At 38.4% G+C, this 26,854-nt stretch overlaps 1 protein-coding gene across 6 annotated transcripts in view; it reads right to left on the bottom strand.

The window, feature by feature from the left end:
* LOC131467035 (teneurin-3) overlaps positions 1 to 26,854 on the bottom strand; it is a 566,025-nt gene that overhangs the window by 135,292 nt on the left and 403,879 nt on the right. Inside the window, exon 1 of one of the 6 annotated variants that reach the window (XM_058640719.1) lies at positions 22,763 to 23,148. The exons of the other annotated variants lie outside the window; for them this stretch is intronic. The gene's annotated coding sequence lies outside the window, so the exon portion shown is untranslated. Of the gene's footprint in view, positions 1 to 22,762; positions 23,149 to 26,854 lie in introns of those variants that run through there. 6 annotated transcript variants of the gene reach the window in all.

Raw genomic sequence — 26,854 nt, forward strand, 5'->3', positions numbered from 1 at the left:
TTTCGTTGCAACACAAGTAACAAGACTTTCTTACATTGTGACATTTTTCAGGTGATATTTTGTGCAACTTTTGTAAACCTTCAGCAAATATGGTCAGTAATGTCAGTAATTTTAACATCTGTTTTTATAAGCTTTCAGAAAACGTGTACAAATATGGACACAAGTAACACGATTTTCTAACACCGGTGGATGTTTAATTTGTTTTGGGAATATCAGCGACGTCCACGAATGCAGCTGAATGTTTCTGAAAAGCTTAAAGATTCAGAGGAAGCAAATAAAAAAGAAGAATTATTATATTTTAGCCAGGATATGTTCACATCATTCCATGCGCAGCGCTGATGTGCGCTAACATTCCTACACTTACAAACACGAAACTGACGAGCGACCACCGACGTAATCCTGACAGAAACACGACGTCAACACCTTCACAGACATGAATTCAGAATTCAGCCTGACGTGGTTTCTCCTCATTCCTCGAGTCAAGTGTTAAATCTTCTTGAGACATTAAATGCACCAGTGAAATTGACATGAATATCTGTCATCGACATCATCAACAACAACACCACCCCCCCAGACTCCCCCGCTGTGTCATTTAAAGGCCCATTAACAATTATTGCCAATGTTGAAACTGTACAAAGACGATTCATCAAGCGGGAACAATCCAGTCTTCCAGCTCCACCCTCGCTCTGCCAGGATATGCAGATGAGCGCGGACGGCTCGCACTGACCCGCTCCGACTGGATCCACTCCGGACACTGAGCGTGGACGCGGCCGGTTGGACGCCGAGTGTCCGCCCGCGAATTGGACACGAATGGAATTTAATGAGTCGTGAAAGAATTTTGGAGGGCTGCCAAGTCAAAGACAGACGGGCATTGTGGGAGGGGGACAAAGTCGCGTCTGGGGCACCGTCAGTGTTGGAATGCTGATGCTGGGTGTGGCTGAAAAACCAAACCCTGATTAGAACTCCTTCATGAAAAGATTAGGAACAAGATCCTGCGGTTCGAGTTCAATTTGCTTCAACACAAAGCGATTGAATGTGATAAAAAAAGCCCTGCAATTCAATAAATTACTGTCAGTTTCTCCTTCTGCAGATCTTCATGAGCCGACAGCAAACGATAAATTAATCAGTGATGTTTGATTTTTTTTGTTCTTTTCTCCCCCCCCCCCCCTCATCGGGCTCCGGCTAAGTATCTGATTTATGCTCATTTCTGTTTGACAAGCAGAACTTTTCACTCGTCCTTTGTAGCTCAATGAATAAATAAACCGAATCAGATAAAAAATAAAAAAAAAAACATACAGGCCGCGGACTTTCCTCCGTCTCCACTTACACGGTTACACGATGCCGAGAACTCACGCGGGGAGGAATGCTGCGCCGTGTGCGGTAACACAAGAGGCACAGGAAGTGCTTTAAAGTTTCAGCAGGTCGACGCTTGAAAAAGCAACATCCCAACTTCTATATTTCCCCTTGAAAAGACAGGGATGTTGGGTCAGAGTCAGAAATAAAACGCTAGTGTAAACATGACGCAGACTTTCGTCTCGGCAACGGTACAAAAATAACAATTCTTTTAGGAGATGAAGAGGAAACAGAAAGTGAAAGTAAAAACCTTTCTTTCACGGCTCACGGAGTCACAAGTGATTAGAGCCAAAACACGAGGTACAGGCGGGGAAGCGGCACATGTTTCAACATGTCCACACATGTGATGAAGTGATGAAGGTTTCCATCGTGAAGATAGAACTGATGACGAAGATAAAAAAAAACACTTGCCGAGAAGAAAAAAAGAATTGAATTCAAGCTCTTTCCAGGACCAATTCCCTCAAATTCAAGGACCGAATGCTTGAGCTGACTCAGCTTAAGACGGGAAGACAAAACTTGGAAAGTTGGACGGTGACTTCACACACACACACACACACAAACTTGTTTTTAAGTCGTACTCTAACCTTAACCATCACTACTAAACCTTAACCCTGAAAAAAACCTTTAAAGTTGTGGGACCCGGACAAAATGTCCCCTCAAGGTCAAACATGTCCTCAAAATGTCTCTCAAAGACATAAATGCACACACACAGGTTTGCACAGCAAGTGAGGACCCTCATAGACATAATGCAGTCCCTATCCCCTTACCCTTACCCTTACCTTAACCATCACAAGTAAATGCTTCTGCCTGACCCTAAAACCAGGTCTTAACCCTAAAGAAAGCCCTTTTAAGTTTTGAAGACCAGAAAAATGTCCCCACAAAGACAGGTTTGTATGTTTTTGGACAGACATAATGCATTCCCTTTCTCCTTATCCTTACCTTAACCCTCACTGCTAAATAATAAACTTTAACCCTTAACTTAAAACCAACAGTAACCCTAAAACCAGGTCTTAACCCATAAAAAAAAAGCCAGTTAAAGATGTGAGGACCAGACACTCCCTGTGTTTGTTTGGCCCTCACAGAGTTACACAGACAGGAACACACACACACACACACACACACAGTGTTACCTGTGTGGGACCTTCCTGTGATTTAGGTCACTAATCCGTTTCCACAGCGATGGCCTGGGTCTGCAAATCAGAGAACTGTCGGGCTTTGTTGTCCATTCATTGGAAGAAATCCATGTGCACACATCTCAGCATTTTCACTCTGTGCTTCTTTAAAATTCAGTTCTTTGTATCTCTCTCTCCCTCCCTCCCTCCCTCCCTCCCTCTCTCTCTCTTGTCTGCTTTCTTTCTGTGTGTTTTCTCTCTCCCTCTCTCTGTATGTATCCATCCCTCTCTGCTTATCTGTTATCATTTCATTTGAGTTTGTGTGGGGATTTGGGAGTGTTGAACAGAAGCCCAGCTGTTTATATGGAAATATACAGCAGACTGCAGAGAATCATCAACACACACACACACACACACACACACACACTCACTAGAAATGGTGAAAAATTCAGGGTAAAATATGAAATACGCTGCTTCTCTCTGACGTATACTGAGGTTTGATTTGCTGTCATGTGTCGTACAGTAAGTGTTAGTAAACGCTGAAAAAGGCATTTATTCACTTCCCATTTGTTTCTTAAAAACAATCAAGTATAAACAACGTAAGGTTCAGTGATTTATCAAGTTTAAATCTTCTGTTTTTGGGTTTGGCATGCATGCGTCTCATCACCGTAACTCCTTGACCGTTTGTGATATCTAGAAAATTCAAAAAACGCTGGACTGGCGATCTGTCAAGTGTGTGATTCCGCCTCTCGCCCCGTGTCAGCTGGCACTGGCACAGCACCCCCCTGTGGAGACCTTCATGTGGAGGATAAAGCGGCAGAAGATGGATGGATGGATACCAGGAATGTAGAGAAATGGAGATTTAATTGCACCCGTATACTCGTCATTACGGTAGAACCTCAGGACTTCCAATCAGAATCATTTTCTAAATTGTTGTTGAGTTAAAGTTATGATCCTGTTTTTAGTCGAGATATAAAGTTGCGATAATTGTGCAGGAGTCACAAAATTATTGGGTTTTTCTTTTCTTTTTTGTTCATAAAAATAAGCCAAGTGAACATTGAACTCTGACCGATTTTGAACATTTTGAGTTCTTCTTTTGAATGATTACAAAAAAGGACATAAGACGCTCTACATTGCACATTCTCAGAGCCCAAAATGCTCTGTGTTCTAAGGGTTAAAGCAATAATATTATTGTAATCCAGGACAACAACGAGAAACGTGCCGTAATATATCACAGACAAAATCAGTCCTTTGTACACAGTGAGATTAAAGACATAAGAAAATAAAGAGACGTCCCTCTCTCTCTCTCTGGACTCTGGACAAAGGAACGACTTCCCCTCGGAGACACGGTGAATGGTGCTGAGGTCAATTAGTCGAGGTAATTAGCCAGTCTGAGCGTTACTGAATGCAAAGGCGTCACACACACTCACACACACACACACACACACACACACACACACACACACACACACACAGAGGCAGAAGACTGGCAGAAGAATGGCTCCTCTGTGTAGTAACCCAGGCTAAAACTGTCAGCGATGACAAGCCCACATGTGGGCTCCATGTGTACATCTCTATCTGTGTGTGTGTGTGTGTGTTAGTTCTTGTCTAATACTGTCCTTGTCAAGACCAGTTGACAATAAAACCTGGTCCTAATGAGGCAGAACCTCATTTTCTGAGGACCTTTTGGTGGTGGTTAAGTCTTTGTGTAGACTGTGTGAATGCAGTGTCCTCAGAAGAATAGCAGTGTGTGTGTGTGTGTGTGTGTGTAAGAGAGAGTAATATTCTCTCAACTCAATAGAAAACTCTTAATTTTACTTATTCTAGTGAATTTACCTTTTAAAAAACAAACAAAAATACAACTCCTAATGTTGTTGTAAAAGACTGCGGGTTAAACGGATATCACAATGTATCGCCGTACGATCGTCTCACAACATATTGATAATCACGGAATCGCTGTATCGTGATATTATTGGTATTGTGTATCGTATTGTTAGGAGAGGATACCACTGAGCCACCGCGGCTCAATCCTAACGCCTCACATTTACTTCTAAAACTTAAGTACATTTTATATCAGAAAAATGACTTTTGATACTTAAGTACAGTAAATGTCGTATACTTAAAGATTTTTACTTAAGTAATATTCTAAAAATGTACTTAGGTACTTTATACAAGACTGTTTAAAACACCTTAAAATGTAGTAACTTACGTCAATGTGACTATGTGAATAGATTTAGGTCCCCACATACCAGGTACACACACACACACACACAGTCCATTCAATTAAACAAGTATGGATTAATAATCACAAGTGTCCATTAACCAGCTGATTGTAATGAGTGTATTTATAAATTGAATGTGAAGAGATTCAGTTCACGCAGAGCAGCAGAGTGTGTGTGTGTGTGTGTGTGTGTGTGATGTACCCAACAGCGACTTTACATTTAAATGTAAAGTCGCCAGACTGAGCAGTGTCGCCGGTTCGAGTGTCGCTGCCATTAAAGTCTCAGCGTCCTCACGCTTTTTTGTCCTGGTGGAAAAAATGTAATTATGTCACCGAGGAAACGCTAACGCCGTATCCACTTTCCTGCGCCGCATATTCAAATTGGAAGGCAACGCATGAAGTGATTAATCCCGCCTGCGCGAGTGTAAACAACTACAATGACAAAATGGTGCCGTGTGTGTGTGTGTGTGTGTGTGTGTGTGTGTGTTTCCAGTGAAACTTTAAGTGAGCAGGGAGTGGTGCTACTACAGATGGAAGTCGGCATAATTGGTTGACTTAAGTTCGCCTCACCACTGACATTAACCACACCATGTGGGCACAACAACCAAATACACACATGCTGCACATATCGCACACACACACACACACAAACACATACACAGAGGGAGAGAGTGAGAGTGTAGTGCAGTGTGCAAAAAGTCAACAACAAGCTGCTCTTCTTGTCTGTGTGATAAAGACACATTCCAGTGTCCTATATAACCTGCTGTCACCACTAGAGAGAAGTAAATAAAACATGTATACCTCATAAAGTAAAGGTTTTTGAAAATGATCAAAGATCAGAGGGAACATTTTTTCCAGCTCTTTTCCATCAGTGATCGTACCTGGTGCTTTTTTTGGTTCCAAGCGAGCTGAGCCGATACTAAAATGTGACGTCAAGACTGCCAGGCACTGATTGGTCAGGGAGTGTCATCACTAGAAAATTCTATTTCCAAAATCTACTTATAATTCCAAATTCTACATATAATTCTAAAATCTAGTTATAATTCTAAAATCTACTTATAATACTAAAATCTACTTATTGTTCCAAAATCTACTTACAATTCCAACAACTGCTTTACGAGTCACTAGTTTGTGTGTTTGTGTCACGTAGAAAACCATGTCACGGCAGTTTCACGCAGCCATGATATAACGACTCCGCCCACATTGGGGAGGAGGAGGAGCTATGAAGTCATGGAAAACAACAGAGTAGACTGCCAGGCACTGATTGGTCAGGGAGTGTCATCACTAGAAAATTCTATCTACTTATAATTATAAAATCTACTTATAATTCCAAATTCTACTTGTAATTCCAAAATCTACGTATAATTCTAAAATCTACTTAAAATTCTAAAATCTACTTATAATTCCAAAATCTACTTATAATTCTAAAATCTACTTAGAATTATAAAATCTACTTATAATTCCAAAATCTACGTATAATTCTAAAATGTACTTATAGTACTAAAATCTACTTATTGTTCCAAAATCTACTTATAATTCCAAAATCTACATATAATTCCAAAATGTACTTATAATTCTAAAATCTACGTATAATTCCAAAATCTACTTAAAATTCTAAAATCTACTTACAATTCCAACAACTGCTTTACGAGTCACTAGTTTGTGTGTTTGTGTCACGTAGAAAACCACGTCACGGCAGTTTCACGCAGCCATGATATGACGACTCCGCCCACGTTGGGGAGGAGGAGGAGCTAAGTCATGGAAAGTCATGGAAAACAACAGAGTAGAGATTGAACTGCATCATGGAAAAGAGCCACTAGTCACACGTTTTGGAGGCAGAGGCTGAATGAACATTTATGGATTTTACTGCACAAAAATAAAACATAATGAGAAATGTCAACACTAAAAATCCCTGTGTCATAAGCCACAATGTTCCATCATCATAAATGATCGCGACTAATAACAGCAGTCCTGGAGTAAATGCAGGGAAAAACATTATTCTAAGATCATTTTTACTTTGGCATCATTAAATAAATTGATGTCTGTTTTAAGGTTTAACGGAGCAAGAGCTGCTGAGCTTATTTGCCACTGAGACACTGGCTTTAAATGCTGCTGTCACCAAGTAGCGTCTTCTGCACAGTAAACTGTATATTAAATGATGTTTGTCGGGACTTCTTAAACTATACTCGCGGGTGACGTTCTGGCGTGAGCATCACTCTCCACAGCACAGCTTTTAAGTGCTGCAGTGAGCTGTTAAAATCACCCCATGTGGCAAATATAAAGTCACATTTGAATGGTATAAATATAAAGTCCAGAAACTTTCACTGACTGAGAATGTGCTTCTGGAGGACTGCTGATCCGTGTTACTGCTGCCCAACCTATGATTACGCTGGATACGGTTTCACTGAGAATGCTCCAAGAGTCTGAAAATACGCTCGGCTCCAAGCTGCAGCGAGGATGCAGCATGTGCTCAGTCTGGTTCTGAAGTTTGGACGAGCAAACCGGGCTGATCAGTCTAACGAAAACCAGACCATTCACTGTGCAATGATTGTTCCTTTTCTTTTTTTCATGTCATGATCTGAAAGATGAGAATTAGACGGGGTATTTCCAGAAAAGAGCCACTTTCCCAGAGGAGAGCCATGGCCAAGGAGATTCTCAGCCATCCACGTAATTGAGATATGACTCAAGAAACGACCAGCTTTGGTTGCAAATGCTCCATCTTTACGCTTTAAGCCCCGTTTCCTCTCCACTCCACCAGTCTCGGTTAACCAAGGCCCTTTTGCCTGAAACCCAAGCTCAGCAAAAAAACAGTACGCCGCTGCGTATGTCGGGTACTTATGACGATGATGTCACAAAGACATTTTTTCCCCTCCCCCGCCAAAAAAGATAGAAGAACTAACGTGTAATACTTGAAGAACTACACTTCCACCACAAGCCTGCCACAGCTCGGGCTGCGGTGGTTATTGCAATGCCGCAGTTATGCCGCTTTGCCACGCCCACACTAGAGTCCAACACACTATCAGAAACATCCAAACAACAACAAAAACAGATGTGATCTGAAGGGAAATGATGGGCGCTCCCTCAGCACAGTGGATCACTAACTGTAAATGAATGGAGATAATAAAATTTTTTTAATATAAAGCAATAAATACATTTAAGTCTTTAGTGTTTTTTGCTCTCCTGTCAAATCATGATGACGTATCTGCATTGTACCTGCAGGACTGAGGGTATTATTTATTATTTTCAAATTATACTTATTTGGGTTGGGCTTGGTAATATTGACTGGGCTTTTATTTCCTTATAAATAAGTGGTTTTTGTATGTATAAGCGCTCATTTACACCTAATTCTTCATTTTCAATTACAATTTATTTGCACATATCATCACATCATCTGCATACGGTTAGACGTCAGATGTAGGTTTTCATTGTAGTCTTCATGATTCTTAACTTTTTTTTGATATCATCATATCTGCGCAAGTTAAGACTCATAACTTGTATAAGAGAAATATGTTTTTGGGTTAGGTTCTGTAATGTTAGGACTCATTTACACTTAGGTCTTCATTTATAGTGGCATTTTTCTTTTAGCATATAGGGTTAGGGGTTATCATATCATCTGCATACACAATTTCTTTGCACATATCATCCCATCATCTGCATACAGTTAGACGTCAGATGTAGGTTTGCATTGTAGTCTTCATGATTCTTAACTTTTTTTTGTCTAAAAATGAAATTTGTAATTCTGACCACAGGTAGAATGGCACTCATCTGTGGATAAGATAGCTTATGTCGATCAATAATCAATCAATAAATAAAATAACGTTTTGAAGGAACATGATGCTTTTAATGACTATTTTTCTTTTATCTCCTTGCTTTATGCTGTGCAGTTAAAACAATTAAAGAATAAGGAGAACTATCTTATTTTCAAATGAAAAAGTTTCGGGTCATGTCATGTGATGAGGGCACTTAATTCTTTATTTATAACAGGGTTCCCAAACCTTTTTAAAGACTTTCCAGGACCAATTCCCTCAAATTCAAGGACTGAACATGCTGACACAGCTTAAGATGGGATGGCAACTTGTAAGAGCGCCTTTGTCCATGATGGCGTCCACTTTTATTGACTTGCAGCACGCTCTGCATATGGACAAGTGATTGTCCTTGGAATCTTGGTGAAAGTCAGTATTTGTCTTTTGCCTTTGTGAGACAGAGATCTTGGAATTTACTAGACATCACGTCGTCATTTGCTCTCTCTTGTCTTAACGTTACTCGTTCATTGTTGCACAGAATTTCATGTTAACCGCGGAGAGAGAGAGAGAGAGAGAGAGACAGACAGGGTCCACAACACCACTAGTAATAATGACTCCACGTTTGTCCTGCGTAGGCCTCGTCTACGTACATCAAGCAGTGCAGGGCATGAAACAGTAGGCGGCACTGTAACAAACAAAGGGAGACATTTACCTAGATATCAACTTTCAAGCACTTTCACACTCAATGACACCATGTCTATTTAGAGTGATTTTCAAAAACTTGCAAGGGCCTTGACATTTCTCTTTGAAATTCACAAACTTTCAAGGATTTCAAGGACTCATGAGAACCCTGTCATAAAGACTTGTTTTGCAGCCCACATCATTATATCATCTGCATACGGTTTGATGATTATACGAGGACACATGTCTTTGGGAATGTGACAATTTGTCTTTGCCTGTTTTTTGTCTCAGTCGCTAAACTTCCTGATGAGACTTTTCTCACTCTACTCTACTACTTAGTTTTATGTAGATGTTCTCACTTTAAGAGCAAATGAATCTAATGATGCAATATATGAGTTTTCCCACTCTCTTTTTTCTAGCATTATGCTGCGCAGCAAGGACAGACAGAAGCAGGAGAAACGTCTTATTTTGAAACAGTATTGCTTTGTTTTTGGTTCCGTCATTTCGCCTTTCGACTTAATTTTTGCGGGGCGTATTAGTGGACATTTTAGGAGTGCGTATGCCTGGAAAAGCAGTGCAGTGACCACGTAACAGCGCATCAGGGACTCAAGTGCAACTTATACTAACTGAATTATCGCAGCAGTATGAATGGTTTGACAAATAAGTGCAGTAAGAGGAAAATCAATAGCGCGGCAGCCAGAGCCAAAGCTCTGCTTCAACTCCAACGTACTATCTGACATTTCTTCACTCCTGTGGAATGCATGCAAAAAGTGCTTCATGTAAAACACCAGGGTTGGAGTGGAATTTGATATCACCCCCTGACTGAGTTACACATACCATTTACTAATAAGTTTATGGCATTTTTTTCCATTAAGCGGTAAATAATGAGTAAATAATACCCTGATCAAAGAAAGAGTCCGAGCAATTGAGTCAAATTAGAGCTGGAGAGTTTGTTGAGTGACCAACAACAACATCTCCTGCAGTCACTTATGGATTTAACTTGTGTGAATAAAACAGAATGAATCATGTCTTTGTAGAGCTGCCATTTTTCTTGTCAGTTGTTGTCTAGAATGTTCATATTTCCCTTCTGTCTCCAAGGAAAAATCCCCCAAGACGGCAGCCATTTAGTACTTATACGCCAGCAGCATGTAAAATCCATATGTTACACCTTCATGCTTTCAAAGCAATCTGACAGTAGATGATGTCGGCAGAAGTATGACCTTTACTCTCCCCCGTACCTTTCACTCATCATCTCCCTGTTTCACATTTATAAGCATTTAGATAGAACTGCGTTAAGAAAGCACGCACACACACATAAAAGAAGATGATGAATATAAAATGGCCGTATGGTAGACATTTTGTGAGTCCGGCATCACAGTTGTAGCTCATAAACTGAGGTATTAGTTAAAGCCTATGGAAGACCAAATGTGCCAGATTAAGAAAATAAAGAAAAAAAGAGCTAATAAACAACTTGGCAATTAACAGATGCACAACAGATATTTATAAACATGTGGTTATTCTACATCTGTTTGTATTCCCACATTTATTTATTGATGCATTTCAACATTTGCTTCTGTGTGACTGGCTCTGCATGTGAATGAAGTGGGTGGGCCTGAATGTGTCTGAAGCGAGATTGTTTACAGCTGCAAATGAGGGGGCTGTCATTCACACACACACACACACACACACACATACTGCAAAATAATACGTAAATAAAGGTGGGAGTGTAATAAAAATAGCCCCCAAAAACTCTGTCGATTTTGTCATAAATTCACGTGACTATTCTTTGTAATCACTTTTTTTGTTGAGATGTTACCGTGACTGACTGACTGACTTCTATCTTGAAGACACTGCAGTGCAGTATGAGAGAGGATGTGAGAGAGAGATTCTGTGGAAAGACTCAAGACTGCCAGCAGAAACGACAAGCTCCCCACACGCACACGCACACACACACACACACACACACGACAGACAGACACAAAAATTAAATAAACACTGACATCATGTTGCCGCTAAATGTCGCTGAGGCAGCGAAATGCCTCGTTAAGTCTCACCTACTGTTCATTCAAAAATATTTTCTCTCACAGAGTGATACAAATTAGCAGACGGAGTTGTCAGGCCGTTTGATGCATTTGGTTTCCCCCACGAACCAAACTGTAGGAATGGCTCCCTGCAGGACGCCTAACAGTGGAGCACAGATAAAACACCGCGCTGCAGTCCCACAACAAGACAAATGAAATGGTACACACACACACACATGCACACACACTCAGAGACACACACACAGAGAGAGTCTTGTATCACTTGCAGGTTTCTTTCAGGTCTTATCTGGCTGCTCTGGGAAATGAAGACAGACGATGTGATGGGAAAATGAACCATGAGCACCTGGAGGTGGTGTGAGTGGGGAGCAGTGATTAGAGAGAGACTGTGTGTGTGTGTGTGTGTGGATCCTCTTGGCGCCATGTTTCTCGGTAATGTTATTGAGGTTGTTTTTTTCTTCTTCTTTCAGTTTTTATTTATATACTCAACTCCCTCACAGTAAATTTGTCCAGAGCGCTCTGGACGACTTGGCCAAAACGCTATCATCAGCCAATTTGCTTCATATGTTTAAAAATAACACCCTGCCCTCTAGTGGTGAGGTACGAAGTGCGCTCTCCCATCTTTTTTGTCAGTTTTATTTATGTAGTGGCGAACCACAACATACATTATCTCAAGGCTCTGTACATAGACAACATTACAGAGAGAAGATAAACCCAACAGTTCACACAATGAGCAAACACTAGAGGCATCAGTGGAGAGAAAAAAACAGAAGAAACAGAAGAAATCTGTGACAGAACCAGACACAAAGATGTGCAGCATCTGCCTAGACAGGTTGGGGTGAAAGGAGGGAAAGAGGGAGGTGAGGTAGAGATTCAAGAGAGAGACCAGGGCCAGAAAAACAACAATTATATCAAGTTATAAGTTTATAAAAGACAACATTTTCACAATAAAATTAGCAGATATACCTTGGAATTTTGAACTAGGTCTGCAACTAACAATTCATAATCTAAGAAAATGTCGAATGTTGAAAACCTCAAATGTTCTCATTTGTTATCGGCAACACCACAGAGCTCCAATCTGCAATCTTTTATTTCGGTTCCATCGATCTTTCAATTGAGTCAGACATTACTAAGCATTGTCTGGGGTTGTAAAAAACTAAACAAGGTTCACTACAAACATGCATGGCTTACATGAACACATGCCATAGCAGCAATATCATTTGTCAGAATTTGCATTTCTAATGAAAATGAAGCAGTGTTTACGCAGGTCTTGTGTTTTCCCACCAATGCTAATCAGTAAAATTAGCAAATGCTTGTGTGCATTACAAGGTCATGCGATCTGGGAGTGAATGCTAATGTGATTTTTTTTTTTTTTTTTGGACAAGCGGGAATGGGGCCTTCATTCCAGAAGCCCAAAGGTGGGTTTAACAGATCTTTTTATTAATGTGCACATACATTAAATAACTGTCGTAAAAATGAAGTTGCAATCCATTCATCAAACGTGGATGATGTCTTGGAAATGTCCGGCGCAGCGATTAAATATGGTGTTGCAGAAATGGCACTTACAAATAGTCAGAAACTTTACATTAGGGCAATTTTGTGCCTGTCGTGATTTATATGAGTGAACTGGGTCATGATAGTTTGTCCCAAAAAGGGTCCCAATATGAACCTTTTTGAAGATGCTGGGATTGGGTTCAATCATAAAAACACTTACAAGACAAGAAAAGCACTATATAAACCTATAACATTTACCTTAAGTATGATGGCACATATTTATATATAATGGTGTATATTTATTATTTCTTATCATCCATGAACGTTTATATTCTGGTTGGGTTGCGCTGATAAACGTGGGCCAGTGTGGTTTTGGGAAAGAGAGAGGGGGAAGATAATAGAAATGAGATAGAGGATGAAGAGGAGGTGAGCTCTCAAACCATCTGGACTCAGTCACTGATAAGGAACATTTAGTCAGCAAGCACCTCATCACTCAGACTGCTACTCGTTTTTTCTTTTCCTTTTTTGGCCTCGCGTAAACTCTTCAGAATCGACTCCCTCTCTCTCTCTATCTCTTAGCATGTTTACATGAAATATAAAATAACAAATTATGATGTTAGTCCGACTAAAGCTGGACTTTCAAAATATGTGTTAAACATGTTAGTGCGACTGAAATTGAACTAAATCTAATTTCTCACTTGGAATAACACACCCATTATATTAATAATAATAATAATACGACTGAGAGTTGAATTACTACTGCACATACAGTATGTACGTATGTTCAGCCGGACCAATATCGGACTCAGTGTGGTCTGGGTGCTCTCTTTTCCGGGTTTTCCTGAACCCGTAAAAAATACAAAAAATTAGACAGGGACAAAAAAACATGGGAAATTCAGGGCGATACATTTTTATGGACTAATTTCACGCTCTGTCAGCTTTAAGATGTAAATATTTTTTTAAAATATTTATAAGTTTGTGGATGGCAGGAAGACTCTACCTTGACCCTGATCCTGAGAAGTTTGGAAAGACAATGGGCGCAAACAAATCTCAAGGCTAGCCATTGTTAGCAAAACTCATCAATAGAAATGCTCAACGTGGTATTTTCCTAAAAAACAGAGAGCGTATCAACTAGGGATTGGACGATACCACTATTTTTTGTGTCAGATACCGATACCAATATCACAAACTTGAGTATCTTCCGATATCGATATTAGTCCCATACAGTCATTTTAGACCATCGTGAACAGCCCGAACATGACTCTGCTAAAATGCTTTTGCTGGTTTTTAGTTACATTTTTACAATCAGTGCATGGTGAAGCATGCAATATACAACAACCTAACCCAAATACCATGTAGTACTAACAAGCTGAAAGGTGGCGTATTGTTGTTTAGCCTAGCGGTGAGGACACATTTTGTATCCTGGGACACTGGACTAGGAATTGTTAGAAATACCTGTCGACAACAACCTATACACAGTATTTGGCACAAACTGAACTTAACGGATTAACGAATTAACAGTAAAAGAAGCTGTGTTTATATTGGGGCCCATACATCGCCCCCAGTGGAAACATTGGGAAATTCCAACTACAAATGGACCATACCAAAAAGCAGTAGCCCATCTGAACGGTGTAGTCCCTCGACTTAACTGTACATGGAAATGTACTGTCTGTGTTTTTTTTCTTTCTTCCCCTTCACTGACAACGAGTTATTCTGAAAATGAGTGGAAATGAGTGAAAGAGCTCATTTGGAAAATGGGGGGGCAGGAGAGAGGTCAGGGGCTTCCTGTGCCTCTCACGCTGAGCTGCAGGTTTATTAATGGGTAAACACAGAGGAAACCTGGAGAGAGAGAAAATCACTGAGGTGAAAATTAAACGAACAGATGCACTCTGCAAAATATCGTACACTGTATGTGGAGAGGAAAATATTCAGCCTACTCTCCAGATACATTAAATAACTCTTGGGAAACAGAACATGTGTGAATCATCCATTAGAGCGTCACACAACTCATACACATTCATACACTGAACCGTTCTGTTTTGGGAAGCAAACATGTTGATACAACAAAGTGGAACTAAATGTATTGGTATCATGATGACGTGTGGTTGTACTGAGGTACTGATGCCAACTGCTTTGCTAAACTATGTCAAAAACTGTACTAACAGAGCAGTTTTAATGGTGCATTGAAGGAATATATAATAATGAATATTTTGTCAGACAATTTTCTTAATTTCTTAAAGCTACACAGCTTTAACAAATGCAAAATGAATTGGGCTACAATTCCAATTACTATTACAGGCTAGGAGAATAATCTCCAACTTCCAACAAAGGGACATCTGCAAATCATCCATTCATTTGCCACAAAACCCAGATTAATGTGGTGGTTATGTTTTACAAAGCTCTAAAATCAGCGTTTCAGGGACGAGCGAGAAAAATGGAGTAGTAATAGTAGTAGAAATATACAAATAAAGAAAAAAACAGAAAAACTTAAAATAACTAAAAGCTGATGGATATTATTTACATTTTTCCAACTTAGGGACACTTTCAAGTTTCAGGAAGCAAAAATGTACTTAATGATTTTAAAAAAAGGCCAAAAAAGACAAAAAGACAAAAAAAACACTCTGAAAGACATTGTCACTGAGTGATAATGTTCTATTTGTGGATACAGAATCACACACACTGAATAGCACCAGACCAGACACACAAGACTGTGTGTGTTCCGGAAAGACACGCTTGATCACTCACATGAATGTATACATATCCCTGTGTGTGTGTGTGAGACTTCAATTGCGGCAGTGGTGGTTTCCTGCAGGTGATATAATGGTTGACTGGTCACATTGTTTGCCCCCAGCAGTCACTCATTCAGTCAAGTCGCACAAACACTGTATGTTTAATCTGCAAACATGCTCATTGTAATGTGTTGGGGGAAAAAAAAAAGAAGAAAAGCCTGTGTATAAGAACGCCACACTTTATCTGCAACAACGTGACCTAAAGACAAACCCTGTGTGTTCTTCTCCTACAAAACAACAACAACGACAATCGTCAGGGAAAAGTCAAACGTCAACGTCAGATACATAAAATGGCAACGACTTAAAGATATTCTCTTTATAAGAGACGATGAACACTTGACATTTTAATCAGAGTTAAACTGCACCGCCACTTGAGTCTAATTTCCATTTCAATCAGAATTATTGCCGAATAGTTGTCAACATTTGAGGATCTGTGTTGGTGTTCCCTACATCATCATAATAATAATCATGATAATAGTAATAATATAGTGAGTAATAAGTAAATAAGTGTTTGAATGTTGCAGTGACAATCGACTGAGGCTTCAAAATGATTCAAAGCGGTTGTTTCTGAATTACTTCCTCCGGAAACGTGGCTCTGAACAATAATAAATATCAGCAATATACAGTAATTTTCTGCAATATTAATACAGCAGCAAAGGCTCAGTATATATTGATGTTTATGCATTATGCAAAGACACCTTTAGACAAAAAAAAGAAACAAGCGTTATTGCTTTGAATGTTTTCCCTCTAAATGTTTCCCTCTGTTGTTTTCTGCTCATAAATAAAGTTTTAAGTGGTTTCACTCAGGAGGATTTAATAAAAAATATTATGGAAATCGGCTGATTTGAAGCCTTATATTGGGATAAAGTTTTTTGCCCACTGAAATGGCTTAATGAGACGAAAACCTCACATTCAACACAAAAATAATTAGACGTTTAAAGTTTTATTAAAGTCCACTATTAATTAACACAAATCCCCCCACACCCACACACACACACACACACACAAAACACTACTAACTTCAAGTAGTTGGTGTCTTATTATGACAACTTCAGTGTTCAAAGCTATTTATTTCTGTTTGTTACTGGAAAAAAAAAACAAGGATAAGAGAAAAAATAAAATAATATATTTATATATATATATATAGTACACAACCCACAACTCATTAGTTCAGTTTTGCATTAATTCACTGAAGCTACTTTGTTTTCACAGGATAATTAGAAAATGTCATAACAGGAAGTGCATGTTATTAAAAACCACACACACACACAAAAAACCCTAAATCCACTTGTACTGTAAAGCGTCATCTTGTATATTGTAATTATAGATTCATACCAATTGCATATATGCACGTAAGACGTACATGGCTGAGTGTCTATGGTGTTGGTTTGTCTATAAAAAGAGGTCATTGTTAATATCTGTATAGCAATCACATTTATATTAGTAACATTTGAAATTGGAAAAAAGGGGGTAGGAACCAATTAGTGAAAATGTATTGGTGCTTGTTTTTGAACATATGTGTCATTGTTATTATTTATAACATTAATAACAACAATAATAATAATAATAATAATGATAATAAGTTAAGTTTGTTCCTTCTTCGTCTACAGTTTATGACAGACCAATCGGAATTCTTTGTGATGGGCATAGGTGATCATTCAAGTATGTTCCAGTTGAATATTGGTAATAATCAATGTATTGATGACATCATAAAAAAATTGTCAGGAAATCCATCTTTTATATTGGGCCAAATTAAAATAAATAAATAAATAAATAAATACAACTTTTAAAACTCTTTGGATTTGCATGAAATTGGGTTTATGTGGCGGTAACTTAAATTTTACACGAGAAGTTACATTTAAAATTGAAATGTCCTCTTTTTGACCGATCAATCTGAATTTTTTTGTTCCTATTAAATTTGGGTTAGAATCAACCAACTGATGACGTCACAAAAAACATACTTATATGACCCGTGTTGATTAAATTGCATCCGGATTTAATCCAGATTACAGAATAAGTCCCATTTATAAAGCAGGTTAAAGTTTTATACAGATGGATCCAGTGGGTTGAAATGTAAATATTATTTATGGAGGTGAGTGCTCTTGTAATTTTTTAGTTTCATTGTCTCCCTTCATTTCATTTTTTGCCTTTTTCCTCATAGATATATATATATATATATATATATATATATATATATATATATATGTTCTATTTGTTATATATGAGCACCACTATGAGCAGGCGGTTCCATTATCATACAGGTGGAAACCTCCAAGTAAATCTACTGCCGACACATTGTAACTTTCCCAAAGTTTGCTTATAGTGATGTTTTTTGTGTGTGTGTGCTGTGACTGACTCACTGCATTCATTGTCTCACAGTGGTTGGTCTGAAACTCATAGAAACACACAATCCACTTAAAAAAAATTCCAGAGAAGCAGGAGGGGAAAGGGGGTAAAAACAGCTCCAGTGTGTGGCCAGAGTGGACCACGCCAAATGTAGCCAGGGAAATAATTAAAGTGATAACAGGTGGTTGGCTCCAATTCACACCATTTCCTTTAAGCCGCAACAACACTCTGCATTAAAATCTACATCAGTGAGACTTTTCAGCAAAGAAAATATTCTTCTCATGTATAACGAATAGAAAAATGTATGGATCAACCAGGGTGACCCACTTGAAACTACCCTTCTACAAATTCATGTGAGCAAATATGGGTAAAAGATACCGGATACCGGACTGCAATACAATTAGATTAGATGTGGGATTACTAACATTTCATATGCATTTAACAGTTGTTTTTTTCAGTGGCTGAAATATGTGATCCAATACTTTCTTCCTCTAAATGTTAAAAATATGAGCATCTTCAAAATGGTTGAGTCCTTTATTTGGTTCCCTTCTAATATTTTTATTCCATATTGTCTGTATAGCTGTGGTGCATGCTTTTATCCATCTCTAGAATGCTGAACATTATAAAGCTTTTACACCGATTTGCTTGAATACAAATATTTGGAAAAGCAAAATTAGGTTGTGTTTTTTTTTTGGATAGTACCTTCAATCACAAAGTGCTTTGTGCATGAGAATGAAGTAAAACACAACGTCGATAAGCGAGGTAAGAGGAGTGAAGTCGGGAATAAAAAAGCTCTTTTATGCGTAGACACTCTTCCTATTATTAAAAAGACCCACAAGTCATCGAAAAAGTAAACTCTGTATTAAAAAATAACGACTTAAGCGTGTGCAGATGTGACTGTCGACATGTGTTACTCATCAGCCAACTGATTCATATTTCTATCGCTGTGAATTTCACATAAAAAGATATGTATATACATATACATATATATATGTATACATACACTAATACATATTTGTTTTCTCTATTCTTGTTATTCTCGCCTGTACGTCTTATCATTCCTAATAGGCCGCTGGAATCTTAACCAGTAGCATATGTTCCCGCTCGACGACTACGTCCTCTACGACAACTTCTACTCCTACTGCCGTCGTCTCTGTCCCAGTGTCTTTACGATCAGGTCCAGTCAAAGTGGTTTTAAGCAGGTTTCCTCCCACAATGACAGTTTAATTCCTTCAATACATCACCCACTTCCTTTCCCGCCGCGTTGGACTCGCACACATGTTCTCGGGGCACATCGCAAAATTTATGTTTCTAATTGAAAAAGGTAAAACTTCAGAAGTGGATGGAGCGACGGAGGAGAAGGAGAGAAAGAAGGGGGGGAGACAAAGAGACACATGTACACAGAGAGAGAGAGAGAGAGAGAGAAGGTTATGGAATGCAAATCTCCGTGTCTGGAAATGATTAGGCAAAAAGCAAAAGCATGTCTTCTCTTCTTTTTTTGAGCAGCAGCTCAGCCACTGTAACCCTCACCACACACACACACACACACACACACACACAGTTTACCCACCTTTGACTTGCTTAAATACAGTTTACTCACTTGCGTCCATTTGACAGACATTTACAGTTTCAATTCATCGTTTAATGATGAAAAGACTTTTTATCTGGAAACCCCCCCCCCCCAATTGCAGATGGCATAAGTCTGCAATTTAACCCACTCTGCATTTGAATTCTATTTTTAAATAATGCAGTACGTGAATATCATAGAATCATCAAGTTGTCATCCATTCCATTAAACTAATTAATAACGAGACGGCATCTCGTGAAGCTCCTCCTTGTTTTAAATTATATAAACGCAGTAAACATTTAAGTGGAGCTGTAAAAAAAAAAATGTGCACCTAGTGACAAAAATAAACGTTTCACATGTTTAAAGTGGTCATTGTGATATAAGGCAAATTAATATATAGTAATATTGTAATATATATATAGCCCTCAATCTGTTTTGGGTAACGTTTGAGTTGTTTGAGTTAATATGTCTTTTTCTTTTTATCGCATTTACCTGGGAGCTACTAGGAAGTATAAAATTAATGTGAAAGCAATACATTTATAGCTTTTTGTGTAAGTGGTCGAAGATGGATGGATGAATAGCTATTTGTATAAAGTAATGGTCAAAAAGCAGAAATCAGCACAAAACCACACTGCTGGAAATTCATTATGTCCGTCCTTGGTGTCAAACAGCTTTTTAAGCAAATGGGGGGAATAAAAACTATCATTAATGACTCCATAGCTTTGACTTAATAAGTCATTTCTGCCACTGCTTTATGAGGTGTGTGTGAGTGCGAGAGAGACAGGAGAGCTAACAACACATTATCCCACCGTGAGACACCGGAAGCATCTCCGTCTCGACATGAGCAGGAACAATGAAAAGGAAAACCACAGATCCCTCTCTCACACACACACACACACACTCACAGAGGGAGAGACTTCCAAGAAGTGACATTTGAGTGATTGGTCACTTTGTGCGGCCAGCACGACGAACAGCAGTGTCTCATTACGTCCTCCACATTGATTGGTGCGCTCATTAATGAGGCGATCCTGTCCAACTCCACTGCCTTTGAACACTGGCCGCCGCTTGTGTGACATGCTGGACAATATTTTATAAGACTATTCAATACTGTCGTCTCTCATGTGACTGTGCTGCCAACATTGACATGTTTTCCTGGTTTTAACAGCTGCTGCGTCACTGATATTGGAGGCATTCAGTCAAATAATATATTAAACTTGTATTAAGATTATACGAGAAACCTCAGTTAACAACTCTATGCCAGGTTTTTGACTCCATAATTGAATTGTTTTAAGAGAAAATATAAATGCCACTCTCAGACTGTGTTGTGCTTAATGTGAGGGGTAAGTTGTACTCAATACAAGCAAATCCATCATTTCCTGTAAGAAATGAGTCTTCCTTTACATGGTAAAGCTGACTTTAACAAGAATTTATACCTTTTTTATTTGCACATACACAACCAATCTGTGATACGGATTTTTACATCTATATTTAACAGTACGTACTACACACCAGTAGTAAACACACAAACCATTGCTTAAAGAAAGCTGCAATATCTTATGAATAAAAGTGAGGTACTTTTCCTTAAAATTAGATTATTTTTCTCGTGCAAAACTCGCTTGCCAAGATCATTTTTTTTATTTATGTCATTGTTCTTATACATTTTAATGGACATTTAATAAGTACACCACATACACTATGATCTAAATTGGAGGATGAGCTAATAATCTGTATCACCATCAGTCCAATACGGATCAAAATCAGAAGATCAGATATGAAAAATATGACACATGATCCCAAAAGGTTAAATCACTACACACAGAACTGACCCAAGACAACTTTACGAATAATGTAGCAGCTAAATTACAGCCAAAATCTGTAACAGCTAATATTTTGAACTGGTAATCGAGTCCTGCTTTCATTTTACATAAAATCTTGACTGAAATATTGGGAAAAATCTTCACTTTTTTTTGGGGGGGGGGGGGGTCCCAAAAATAATCTCCAGTGAACCATCTATGGTTCCCAACCCAGCGTTTAGGAAACACTAGTTTAAAAATACACAAGTGTACTAGTATTTATAGACATACAGGTAATGGACATGCATAAAAAAGGGTTCTCTATGAAACTATTAATCTAGTATTTTAAGTAAATGCACAGATCATAAACGTCGGCTTTAAATTTACAGTGTTTATCGTTGTCCTATAGGAACCACTCACACAAACAAGGAAACTTAAAGCTTAAAGCTTTGAAGCTTCATGTCTGGATGTATCTTGGGTAATCGGGACGAGGCCTGAAAATATCACTTATTATTAGCAGCATAGTCCGGCCTCGTCGCTCCATGCAACGGCCTTGGAAATTAGAAGCAGACGCTGAATCTAATGCTTAAGCTGTGATTAAGCACTGAAATATTTACAGTCCACATGTGTGTGTGTGTTACCGTGTGTGTTCAGACGAGGACTGTAGCAGAGACAAAGGCAGCAGTCACTGTAATTGATTGGCAGCACTGGCTACGACACTCACTAAAAGGGAGAAGCTGACAGTGATTTAGATGAAGACGCGCTGATGTGCACTGAAGTGACTGGTGGTGTGAGGACCAGAGAGTGAGTGAGTGACTGACTGACTGGCAAAGAGAGGAAAAAGAACAGAAATAAAGAAGAAGAAAAATAAATAAATGAACAGGAGCACCGAGACTGTCTGCACCGCTGACTATAGTCCAATACTGTCATTATTATACCGACTAACTCACCGCCTGACGTAGCTTTCCAGACTTACAATCATCGCAGAGAGTGATTCGAGAAACAAGAGGAAGAAGACATGGGAAATTTAAAGAAACAACAAAATCTACATCACTCATCTTCTCGCTTTCTCCTTTTTTCCTCTTCACACTTTCTCAATTATCAATATACATATATATATATATATATATATATACATATATATATATAAATAATATGTCTGTGTGTACAGAGCATATATATATACATATGCATGATAAACAACTGAATCAAACTGACTACACACAGAAGAAAATTCACACAGCACACACACACAACGGTTGGTGCAGCTATCCTTGTCAGGACTCTGCATTGACTTCCATTCATTTTTTTTGCACAACTATAATCAAAGATGCATCACTGCCCTTGACCATAACCAGCTAGTGCGTTAACCCATAACCTCAGGTAACCAGTAAGTACAATGAAAAAACAGGACCAGCATTTCTGAGGTCCCGACAAACACGTTGACCAGTCGCTGGTCCCCACGAGGACCGGCGAACCGGAACTAAAGTCAGCGTCGTTTCCAGCAGGTAAAGGGGGTTCTAATGAGGTCACACATTCAAACAAACAAACAAACAAACAAACAAACAACCAAAAACACACGCGCGAGCGCGCGGATGAGAAGTGATGGCTGCGGCTCCTCTACCTTGTGTGTGTGAGTACTCCAGTTTTCGGCCGATTTAAAGGGTTAATGCTCCCAAAAAAAGGGGTTTCCACGGCGGTGTCCGCGCAGGAAGCAGGGACACAGTGACAGCGGGGGAAAGAACATCACACCTCCCTCTCCACAAACACGCGTCTTCTCTCTTTCTCCTTCTTTCTCCTTGTTTTACTTCTTCTTCTTTTCTTCCTCTGCAGCCTCCGCAGTGTCGCGCGTGCACACACACACACACTGGTTGTCTTCACACTAGTCCTTCTTCTGCTCTTCTGTCACTTTGAGAAAGTACTCGCACGCACGCACACATACACACATACAAGTATATACACAGCACGCACGCGCACGCACAGTGTTGTTGCTCCTGTGTCTCTGCTCCCTCTGACTGACTGCCTCACTCTGCCTCACACTCTCTCTCTCTCTCTCTCTCTCTCCTCCGCCGCTGCTTGACCGAGGAGGGGGGCGGAGTCAGGAGGACACAGGGAGGAAGGGGATTGGCTGATGCACAGAGATGGAGAGAATAGTGAGAAAGGAGGGGGGAGCTGGGAGACTTGGAAGGAGGGGCTGAGTGAGTGTGTGTGTGTGTTCAAAAAAAGAGGAGAGGAGGAGTGAGGAGCAGGGCTCTCCCTCTCTCTCTCTCTCTCTCTCTCTGCATTCTTTTGCTCTGATCTCCTCGATTTCCAGACCACATATGTATTCATAGCACAGCAAATACACCTCGATCTCTCTTTCTTTCTCTCTCTCTCTCTCTCAACCACTCACACATCATCTCTCTCTCTCTCTTACCCTCTCTCTATTAGTGTGTGTGTGTGTGTGTATAAACCAAAGGTAGTGAAAGAAGAAAGAAGAGGGGAGTGACTGAGTGGCCATGAGTGTGTTTTACATGGACGAACACACACACACTTCAGTGTGAACCATCTGTGATGTGATTTTAATGTTTCCATACTTGTTCATAATCCTTAATAAAGGCGTTGTTTACACGAGTTCACGTATATTTATGTAAAACTCGTCTTTATTTAAATGTTAAACAATAATTTAAAAACAATCATGTTTGCTGTGTGTGTATGAATGAATGTATGAATGGATGAGGGCATGATACGATAATTAAAAACAAACCATAAAATAATAATACTAATAAAAACCTTCTCAACTATTTAAATAATGCAATGTTATGTAAACTTTATATACATACATATAACTTTATATCTTATTTTTTAGGGCAAAATAACCTGAATATATATTTTTAAATGTTATATGATCAAAATCTTACATTTTTTTAATTAAAACTGAGAATAGATATTTTTTAAAATGTAATTTATAAATATAAAATGTATAATACATAAATCAAACTAAAACAACTGATTTTTTTTTCAACTTATTGCATTTTTTAACCCCCACAGTAAATGTGTTTCATGTTTTGTTCGTATGAAGTATAATGTTACTAAAAACAATAAGAACAACAATGACAAAAGTTAATTGCGCAAATACATTAATATTTAACACAAAACTACTTTGAATTTTTACGTTAAAAAAATGTGAAAATTGTATTGTTTTTGTCATTTTATGATCATAAAAAAGTTTAAATCTACAGCTAACTCTCACATAGAGTAACAAATAATTACAATTATGTGATATTCGGCATTATCGGCTGTGTGTGTGTGTGTGTGTGTGTGTGTAAATGTCTTTAAATCTTTATGATTCTTCATGTTTCCGTGATCTAATCTTTGTCCGTACAGTTGTGTAAAAAAGATTTAGACAGATTTAAGCCATAAAACAGTGGAGGATTTACAGAGTATGAACAGAACAATGCACCGGGAAACATGAGGAGACATTTATGTCGTGAAACTGGAGAATCATGTGATTTTGTGACTGACGCCACACTGTAAAAAAAAAAAAGAAGAAAAGATTAAAAAGTCTACAGTTTATCGTGTTTTAGCCAATTTCTTCGCTGCAGTCGCGGACGTAAAATGAATGATGGATTACATCAACATTATTTAACACTTTTATAACAAATAACACATTTTCTATGTACATGGAGAAGATGTGTTGTTCATTTATGTATAAAAATATCATCCGTTCTGCACATATCAGTTTTATGGTCATGTTCAGCTGCTGGCGTTCAGGGACATTTAAGAACTAGGTTTGGTTTAACACACACACACATGTACACACACGTACACACACACACACACACACACTTGTTTTTATATCTTTGTGAGGACACATATTTATAATGCATTCCCCAACCCCTTACCTTAACCCTAACCATCACAACTAATGGCACTTCTCCATTATAAAACAACTACAACTCAGCTCGACTCCATCAGTGATCATACCTGAAAATCTACTTAAAATTCCAAAATCCTACTTAAAGTTCCAAAATCCTACTTAAAATTCCAAAATCTACTTAAAGTTCCAAAATCTATTTAAAGTTCCAAATCCCACTTATTGGTCAGAGAGTGACATCACTGAAGAGTCATGAGCGCAACGTCTAACACAAGAATCAAAGCTAACAATGTCCAACTGTAGGTCAGTTAAAAACACTTAAAAAATCCCTGAAAACATTAACGTTAATCTCCAACATTTAGCAAAGGAAAAGTCTTGTTTCACATTTCAGAGTCAGAAAGGGAAATTCTCATGAAAACTCACTGCAAACACAGTTAACGTTATTAATGCATTCAAGGACCCACGTACAGTTCATCACCTTTGCTGCTGTCAGTTAACAATAAAATAGTGTTCATTTAAAAATGTTAAATTTAACTTGTCAAAACTATTCCCGTGTGTATTTGACACTTTTAGGGTTATTTTTACAACTAAACAAGTGAAATTTAATACTATTTAACAATGGATTTAACCTGAACTGGTGTTAAATTGCAAATTTCACTGTGTCGACACTGGATAAGAAATGAAAATATGCTTATTTTATCAATACAATCATATGAGTCAGTTATTTCTGTGACACTAACTCTCCTGTTTGTTACTTTTCAGGTGACGAAGAAGAAGGAGAAGAAGAAGAATCGGGTGATTAATCGTGCGTCAGCTTCAAACTATCATTATTTTATCTGCTTTTAAAAATCCATTATGGTTTGACCTTTTGTTCGTGCTGCACATGCTGCACATGGTCGCTGTTGTATATCAGGGAAATATGCAATTAAAGCTGCGGTTTTAAGCATTAAGTATAATATATACAGTATTTTGTCCCGACATGACCTTGCCAATGGCCTCTGTGCCAAAATCAATACTCCATCAACCTCAATGCGACGTGATGCTTATATCATTAGCTTGTGAGTGTGTATGTGATGATGATAATGATGTATAGATTAATAAAACATTTTGGCTGTGTGTGCACTTGTGTGTCAGGAGTAAATTAGTTTTTTTGTTGTTATTTGTGGGCACAAGGTCATTTTATATCTGTGAATTAAATGAGCTGTCGGAGGAAAAAAATGCACATAATCTGCTCTTAATGTTTCTTAAGTCGCTTTTACAATAAAATTAAAGACTCAGTTAGGTGTCAGTCATGTCATCATTTCACGGCTGCGTGATACTGCCGTGACGTGGTTTTCCACGCGACATAAACAAACAAACTAGTGACTCTTCAGTGACGACACTCTCTGACCAATCAGTGGGAATTGGAATAATAAGTAGATTTTGGAATTATAAGCAGAATTTGGAATTATAATAAGTAGATTTTGGAACTGTAAATAGAATTTGGAACTATATGTAGAATTTGGAACTTTAACTCCAATTTGGAACTTTAAGTAGATTTTGGAACTACAGTATAAAGCCAATTAGGAACTATAAGTAGATTTTTAAGTCTTTTTAACTGATCTACAGTTGAATATTGTTTGCTTTGATTCTTGTGTCAGACGTCGTGCTCATGACCATTCAGTGACGACACTCTTTGACCAGTCAGTGGGATTTGGAAAAGTAGATTTTGGACTATAAGTAGATTTTGGAACTTAAAGTAGATTTTGGAACTATAAGTCCAATTTGGAACTATAAGTAGATTTTGGAACTATAAGTAGATTTTGGAACTTAAAGTAGATTTTGGAACTATAAATCCAATTTGGAACTATAAGTAGATTT

Source organism: Solea solea, chromosome 10 (genome assembly GCF_958295425.1).
Source record: "Solea solea chromosome 10, fSolSol10.1, whole genome shotgun sequence".
In the NCBI taxonomy this organism is placed as follows: Eukaryota; Metazoa; Chordata; class Actinopteri; order Pleuronectiformes; family Soleidae; genus Solea; species Solea solea.